Source organism: Dreissena polymorpha, chromosome 14 (genome assembly GCF_020536995.1).
Source record: "Dreissena polymorpha isolate Duluth1 chromosome 14, UMN_Dpol_1.0, whole genome shotgun sequence".
In the NCBI taxonomy this organism is placed as follows: domain Eukaryota; kingdom Metazoa; phylum Mollusca; class Bivalvia; order Myida; family Dreissenidae; genus Dreissena; species Dreissena polymorpha.
In genome coordinates this window covers 27,014,264-27,023,386 of record NC_068368.1, presented here as the reverse complement: position 1 = coordinate 27,023,386, position 9,123 = coordinate 27,014,264, and the positions used below count along the sequence as shown (strand labels likewise).

The 9,123-nt window shown below is 33.6% G+C and overlaps 1 long non-coding RNA gene across 1 annotated transcript; it reads left to right on the top strand.

The window, feature by feature from the left end:
- Positions 1-5,035: 5,035 nt before the first annotated feature.
- LOC127857077 (uncharacterized) lies at positions 5,036-6,413 on the top strand. The gene is made up of 3 exons (XR_008038324.1): positions 5,036-5,213; positions 5,677-5,843; positions 6,261-6,413. It is a non-coding gene; the product is annotated as an uncharacterized LOC127857077 (long non-coding RNA).
- Positions 6,414-9,123: the final 2,710 nt, after the last annotated feature.

Sequence of the window (9,123 nt, the reverse complement as noted above, 5' to 3'; positions counted from 1 at the left end):
GCAATTTGTGGTGGCATCTTGAATGCTCTTTCCTTAGAAAAGAAGACCTGCAGAAAATAGATAAACATAAAATATTGTTTCCGTGTGCTCTCTGCATATTTGAAAACTCTCCTTGGTTGGAACTGAATGAAAACACTGAGATACAATCAGCAGCCAAAACAACAATATCAATTAGTACACAAACTGAAAAGATACCGGAACCAGATATTATTAGAATAACAGATATCGAGTCTCCTAAGACCACAAACAAAAAGAAAATTAATTCATCTAAAAAGCCTCAAACAAAAGCAGAGGAATCTGAACAAATAATTCAGATAAAGGATAAAATTGTAATAATTGACGGAATATCTCGTGCTTCAGATTTTATGGACAGCAGTAACATCAAAAAAGAAATTACAAAACACAAGCAAGTAAATGTTAAATTAGCATATCCGTTAACAAGAGGCGGTATCAGTGTGCATGTAGAAAACGAAGAAGATAAACAGAAACTTATTACAGACTGGCCTGAAGGGGCATTCAACACAGATAAATCACAACTCAAAGCTCATAATATTGAGCCAAAACCAATTTGTGTTTTCAAAAACGTACCAACAACAGCACTAGAAGAGGATATAGCATTGCAAGTTGAAAAATTAACTTCAGTACAAGCCAAATACAGACGACTAAGGTATAGAGACACAAACAAAGCATTACCAGTCGTTATTGTGTATTGCAATTCACAGACTGATTTACAAAAACTTTTCCAGACAAAAATCAGCATATCAAACAAAGAAATACAAATACACGCCTACAGAACAAAGAAGAATATACCTACTAGGTGTTTCAATTGCCAGCAATACGGACATATATCAAGAAATTGCACAAATAATACAATCTGTGAACAGTGCGCAGAATCTCACGAGGGGAGGTGCAACATCAAAAAGAAAAAGTGTGCTAACTGCTCAGAAAACCACCCAGCCAGTCACAAAGAGTGCCCAGTATACCTTAGCTGGAGACAAAAACTTATAAACAGACATTACATCAGTAAAATCATTTATTAGTATTTTATTTTTATTTATTTTATTTTTATTTTATTTATTTATTTTTATTATTATTATTATTTATTTTATTTATTTATTTATTTTTTCTTGTGTGTGTGTAAATCTTTTATTTTCTATTATAATTTTTATTATTGGTTACATTTACAAAAAGACATCTGATTTACAACATGAAAATAGCTCAAGCAAATGTTCGGTCAATAAACACCTCATTTAGTTTTATTGAAGGAATTATGAAATCAGAATCAATTAAAATGTGTGCATTATCAGAAATTTGGCATACAGGTAAAGAAATAAAAGAAAATATAAAAAGAAAATGGCACTGGTTTACTAATGAAAGAAGATTTAATCAAGGAGGTGGTGTGGGAATAATGATTGACAAAAGTTTCAAAGTTTTTGAAACAAAAGATTTAAGGTCATGTGACATTGAGGCAGTTTGGTGCGAAATCTACGCAGAAAATCACAGTTTTATAATAGGATCAATATACATTCCACCAGATAATGGTGAAATGATGAAAAAACTGTTCAGTACAATAGATCATATTGAAAGGAATGGTAAACCTTTGATGCTACTAGGGGACTTTAATGCACATCACAAATATTGGCAAGACAAGAACAATAATAAACTAGGATGCCTGTTACATGAATACTTACAAGGAAAAGAACTAACAGTGACAAATAATGCAACATGCACCAGAAAGGACCACATTATAGATTTAACTATTATTTCTAACACATTAGTTGACAAGATCAAAAATTGGAAAGTTCAAGAAGAGGCCTACCTTAACTCAGACCATAAACTTATAGTGTTTGAATTGGGGGAGAAGGAAAGCTGGAAAGCAGAGACAAGATGGGACCTTAAGAACACTGATTGGTTAAAATGGAAACATTGGTGCAATGAAAATATTCAACAGTGGATTGAAAAACACACAACAGAAAAAGAGATGAACATCATTTACAACTCTTTAGTGGAAACCATAACAAATGGTGCAGAAGAAATATTGGAAAAAAAAATGATTTGTAAACATAGCAAAGGGTACTGGACAAAGGAACTGACAGAGTTAAGAAAGAAATTCAAAAAGTGCAAAAGGAACTTTGAGAAAAGATCAGATCCCAGTAATCAAATGAAACTTAATCAATGTAGAGAACAGTTTGTACAGTCTGTTGAAAAATCGAGACAGATGTACTTAGAAAATTTATCAAAAGAATTAGATCCAAAAAAGCCTAACAAATTTTGGTCTCTTATAAACAAAACAAGAAATAATTGCAATAAACCAGTGATTCAACCAAATCTAAGAAATGATAATTCTTTGGCAGTAGATGATGAAGATATCTACAAAGAGATGAAAATTCTCTATGGTCAAGAAAAGTTGGCAGTTAAAGATCATTTACCAGAATGGTATGAAAAAGTGAAACAAGATGTCATACAAATAGAAGAAACAGAAAGGAAAAACTTAACACAAACACCAACAGAAGTTGAGGAAAGTGATATAACAATAAAAGAAGTAGAAGAGGTAATCAAGGGTATGAATAAACTAAGTGCTCCAAGTCCAGAAGAACACATTTTGGGTACAATGATAACTAAGGGAGGAGAACAGATGTGCTTGGGACTTCAGTTTCTATTTCAGAGATGTTGGAAACAAGGTAAACTGCCAGACGGTTTTAAATTAGACCCCAAAGTTATGCTGCCCAAACCAAACAAGGACAACTACAATGAAGCCAAATCATATAGACCTATTACCTTAGGTAGTGTGGTTGGAAAGCTCATGGAAAAAAATCATCAAACTAAGGCTTACATGGAAGCTAGAATCTGAAAATGTGTTTTCTAATACTCAATATGCATACAGAAAAAATAGGTCATGTACACAGGCAGTTCTTAAAATGGTGAACAACATACAAGAAAACTTGGGAAAATCTGAAAATACCGTATTAGTGACAATGGATTTTGAGTCATGCTTTGAAAGAGTTTGGAGGGAGGGTCTGTTGAAAAAAGCTGAATAAAACAACATAAGAGGAAGACTGTGGATTTATTTAAAAGAGTTCATGTCAGATAGAAAATATTACTTAAAGATCAATGATTTTAAATCACCAGTAATGACATCAAAAATAGGTATCCCACAAGGGTCAGTTCTTAGTCCCACTCTCTGCAACCTGTATACAAGCGACTGTATGACAAATGTGCTGTGCCAGCACATAGAATTTGCAGACGATGCTTGTCTCTACAACAGCGATACAGACATCAACAAGGCCATACAATCTACAAATACAGAGTTGGAAGAAATTAACCAATGGTGCACAAAATGGAATATGAGCATAGCCCCAGAAAAAACAACAGTTTTATTGGTAGGAAAGGAGCTTCAATCCATGGACAAACCTAAGTTCAACTCGAATGAACTAAAAATAGTAAAAAACTAAAGAATTCTAGGAATTACATTGGATAGTTTACTAAACTTTGAAACCCATATTGAAGAAAAAACTACTTAAGGATTTAATGCCTTACACAGTCTGGATAAATTTGTAGACTTCAACCATGGATGTTGTCAATCAACCTACATGAAGCTGTATAAATCCTTAGTTCTTCTAATTATGGATTATGGTGCTTCAGTTTTAGCCACAGCTACAGACAAAGCAACACAACAATTTGGTACAGTACAAAGAAGTGCAATGCTTAAAGCCAGTGGATGTATAAGTAGTACCAGCACAGAAACAATGGAGATACTTACTAATACCATTCCAATAAATATACATTTAAAGTTAAGACAGGCAGAAGAGATGGTCAGAATTGCGGCAAAAAGAGAAGAAAATGACACTCTGAAACAAGATTTTAATAGATGGCTTGCAAATCCAGAACAACACTGTAACAAACCTACCCTTTATTCCATACTAATGAGTAGATTCATAGAACACAAAGTAAATGTGCAATTCGAATGTATTGAAAAAGAGTTTGGATACAAAAAAGAATACATGGGACTTTCAAGAACAAATAAAAAAGTGTACACTGAGAACTTCAAACTAAACAAAGATCATCAAATGGAAAATGTAAATGAAATCTTGAATAGGTGCTCAAATAATAAAATCATAATATTCACGGATGGATCTACAATTGGAAATCCAGGACCGACAGGAGCCGGGGCAGTTATATATTTAAATGGGTATATGTGTAGCCCAATACTTTTAAAGCAAGGTGTTGCAAAAATATCAAACAACTACACGGGGGAATTAGTGGGAATTGAAATAGGATTAAACTTTGTGGATGATTTACAGGACATAACAAACAGGAAAATAATTATCTTCACAGATTGCCAGGCAGCAATAACAACGGCTTTTGCATGTGAAATTCCAACAAGAAACATTGAAATTATACTAAATATCAAACTAAAACTAAAAAACATTGAAGCACGAGGTAATACTGTTGAAGTACACTGGATACCAGGCCATAAAAATATTCAAGGCAATGAATTAGCAGATCAACAAGCTAAACTAGCAGCAACAGAAATTATGACTTCAAAAACAGACAATCAGTGTTATGAAAAGAAAGATGCAAAAGAAGTGATAAATTTAACGAAAATAAAATCAATACAAAAATGGGAAGTTCAATATCTGAATTCAGAAAAAACAACAAAAATCCAAGAGTGCATCCCAAAGCCGGGTTCCAGAGCTTGCGTTGGAGAAAAAAATAGAAAAATATTCAATGTAGTGAACCAATTACTAAGTGGACATACTCGCTTAAAGGCTCACTGGTCCAAGATAACAAACAGCGAAGATGTGGAGTGTGAAGCATGTAGAACACCAGAAACTATAAAACACTTCATATTTGACTGTTCAAAATACTCACAAGAAAGATCAAGTCTTCAATACAGAACTGAAGAAATATTACATAGAAATAATATATCATGTTCTGATATTACACTGGCAACTTTAGTTGGAGAGATACCGGACATTACTTTACATGCAAAAGAAGAACTGTTCAATTCATTTGGCAAATTCATCATGGAAACAAACATACTTTAGATGTAAATGACATAAAATGTAAAAAAGTATCAAGTGAAAATGCAACAAGAGAAATTTTTGCACATAGATGAAAACGACTTCAACAGTCGTCAAAGCACAACGAGACCATAGGCGACAACGACGCCATAATTAGATTCAACAACAACAACAACAACAATGATAATGGTGAGTTAACCAAATATTTAATGTGGTTCGTCGGGGTATCATTCATTTTTCAATCGAAATGCATATATTTCATTCTGTTAAAGTTCTTCCTTTTTTTCGAGTTATTCCGCATATTAGAGTTAATTAATGTTCCATAAGCTGAGTATGTTTCGGACAAGTACACAGATAGCGTAATTTCGGATGTTTGAGTAAATTTGTAACATACTGTATTTGTGATGTATTTTTGAGTAGTGTGACAAATATGAAAGCATAGCGGTGTGGTTGTCTTTGATTTACAGTAGTAATGCATTTTTATGTATTCAGGTCTTTTTCCAGGTTCACCACAGTCAGAATATCAGACCTGCTTTTTCCAGATAAGCAAAATGCTTCAAAATATTATTTCTAAACTCTATTTAAAATGGTTCGTGGTTTTCAAGACAAAGTTATTCATAATTCATAATTCAAATCATAAATCATATTTCAGATGGATCATACTTGGTTCCAAGTAATTGAGAGTAGGTCTGACCCAGATCACACATACAGTGCCTGTGCCCAAAAAACTCAAGTACCCCTCACAAACGAGGAAGCAAGAGGGCAATATCAACTCCCACAGGAAAAACACCTAAACATGAACATACAAGGATTAAACTGGTGATTATTTTTCACTTTCTAGTACTACTTTCTTTTCTATAATAATTCAATTGTATTTTTATAATTGTGAAATCTGTTCAACCAATTGTACAATTTGTTGAAAACACAATATATCACTTATTAAGTACCAACATTTGGTATATATCACTTATTAAGTAACAACTTGGTATATATATACTATGGATTTAATATTTGTTTAACATAGGCTTGCTTAATAGAACACTGTCTTGTTGTGTGTATATTTTATTTTTGCCATTAATATTAAGTTCTTTGCATTAGAACATGGGCTAAAATTTTAATTCAAAGATCAAATAAACCACCCTTCATTCATATAAACTATTTTGGCACAAGCCCATCAATCCTTTTTTCAGCTTTGCCATTAAACACTCAATTTTTCATGTTTCATCACTGATCTAGGATGAAAAAACCAGACACAACAAATGGTCCATCGAAGAGAAATCCTTTCTGAAAGAATACAGTCAGAAATTACGAAAAGATAGCGAGTCAGAAACAGTTTCTGGAACAACTGTACAATTGCCATGAACAAAATGTTTGGTGGAAAAAACAGAAGAGGTACATTATGATTCTTTAACAGTGATAACATTAGTATACTTTCCTTATTTTGCTGGCAGAGCACTCAATTTTATGTTCAGGTATGATACAATGTCATATGAACCATGCTTATTAAATTGAATTTAGAAAACAGTCATTACCATATGTCATAAGCTGTACATATGTACACAACAGAAACAGTGGGAGATGATAAATGTAGTAAAGGGGTGGGTGATTTTATAAAATAAAAAAGCTATAACGGCTATCAATCAGATATTTTGTTTTTGTAAAATATATTACTAATTTTTAGTCAATTTTAACAAATAATTTTTTGAAATGACTACTTATAATGTATAAAACACTTTTTAAGAAGTCGATGATATAGAAACATAGATTATTAATGTTTGCTAAAATAACATTATATTGTCATTTCTTTAAAAGAAAAAAAAGATTTATCAAGCAATATTATCATATATTATTATTTCTGTTTTGTTTTTTTATTTTACTTTTTTGCTTCAATCAGGTTCCAGCTCTCCAAGAGAAGTAGCAGGGCATATATTGTCTTCTTCATTATGAGGAACTATCGTTGTAGAACTTTTAAATGAAATCGAATATGCAGCAAAAGAATGCTACAACAAGGACAGTGTTTTAGCCCAAAAGGATTTCTGTGACCTGGCTGAACTCATTGATGAACTATTAGAGTAACAGCCACTGCTAGCTGATATTCTCTTGGCTGTGTCTCTACCAACCTCTAAGATAGGGAATACAAAATCTGTACATAGAATAATACTGGTCATATCTACTGTGTTTGGAATGTTGATTAATACAGGATACCAGGAGTTGTCGTTACAACTCGTTAGTTCAAAATATAATTGCAATGACTTTAGCTAATGTACAAACATGCCAAACATTTCATTTTGTTTCAACTGTGTTTCTTATTTTTCTTCAAATGTTATGTTAAACCCCAAAAGCACAAAATATGAACTTAACACCTTGTGTATAGAATGGAATATTGTAAAGTGTGCAATTTATATTTAATCAATTTATTAGTTACTCAAGAGAAAATTTCATTAAAGAGTTGCCAAACTCAGCTGTGAATGAATGTTTGTTTTATAAAATATTCCAAGTATGGATTTTAAATATATCTTTATATGTTTAAAATATTTCACAATATCTAAATACACAAACAGTAAAAAACATACCAGGTATTTAAAAAAATCTTTCTTAGCAAGAAATTAGCAATATACATGTATAGTTTCTTGCAATTTGATAAAAAACAGTATTAAACTAAAACATTAAATTGTGTACTATTTTCTTAACCTCAAGTTTGTGAAATTGGGCATTTGAATGTTTGTTACTGTTCATGACACATGTTATGTTTGGAAATTAAATAAATCTTTTGGAACATCTATTTAATAGCGCTGACCCAGGCTCTTAAGGTCCTTGATGTTTTAGCTCACCTGAGCTCAGGTGAGCTCATAGGATCAATGAATGTCTGTTGCCCGTCCTTCTTCTTTTAACTCCCCTTTGGTGTTTTTTTTTGGTCATAGATTGAGAAACTTGGTCAGGATAATTGTTTGGAGGAATTGTAGGTCAAGTTCAAAGACGGGTCATCAGAGGTAAAAAACTAGGCCACTATGCCATTGACAAATATTGGCTACCTGTTCTTAGGTGAGCGATATAGGGCCATTATGGCCCTTTTGTTTTAATTCTACCCTTAACACAATCTGGAATAAGTTTACAAATCTTCAAAAAAACATTCTTATTTCTTGTCCATTTCGTTTCAATTTTTGAATAATTGTAGTTCTAAATGTAACTAGAAATAACGCGGCAGAGGCCGACGCGTATCCCCACGCCGCATGTTTGACCCAGGGGCGCCCCATGGTTGGGTCCATGCATAGTTGAGATTGACCGTATTGTCAGAGAAGTTCAGTATCAATTAGAAGTGAATCGGTGTAGAAATGAAGAAATTATAGTAAAAGACAATTTTGCGTGGGTCTGGCCTATTGTGGGTGGGGCGCCCCAGGGTTGGTAAAGGGACCATTCATAGTTGAGATTGACCTTATTGTCATAAGAGATGTTCAGTAGCAATTTGAAGTAAATCGGTGTAGAAATGAAGTAATTATAGTAGAAGACAATTTTGGGTGGGCGTGGCCTATGTGGGCGGGGCGCCCCAGGGTTGGTAATGGCGCCATGCATAGTTGAGATTGACTGTATTGTCATAAAAGAGGTTCAGAATCAATTTGAAATGAATCGGTGTAGAAATGAAGATATTATAGTAAAAGGCAATTTTGGGTGGGCGTGGCCTATGTTGGGGGGGGGGGGGGCGCCCCAGGGTTGGTAATGGGGCCATGCATAGATGAGATTAACTGTATTGTCATAAGAGAGGTTCAGTATCAATTTGAAATGAATCCGATTAGAAATAGAGAAATTATAGTAAAAGGCAATTTCGGGTGGGCGTGGCCTATGTGGCCGGGGCGCCCCAGGGTTAGTAATGGGGCCATGCATAGTTGAGGTTGACCTTAGTGTCATAAGAGAGGCTCAGAATCAATTTGAAGTAAATAGGTGCAGAAATGAAGAAGTTAATGTAAAATAACATAAAAAATGAGTGAAAATCTCTGACCCGGCCCCGCCCCAACCCCATAACTTTTGACCCAGGGGTCAGATCAAAATTCCGTCACTGTCAACGTCGCACATATCTCATAGCTACCATGTATGTAAGTTTCAA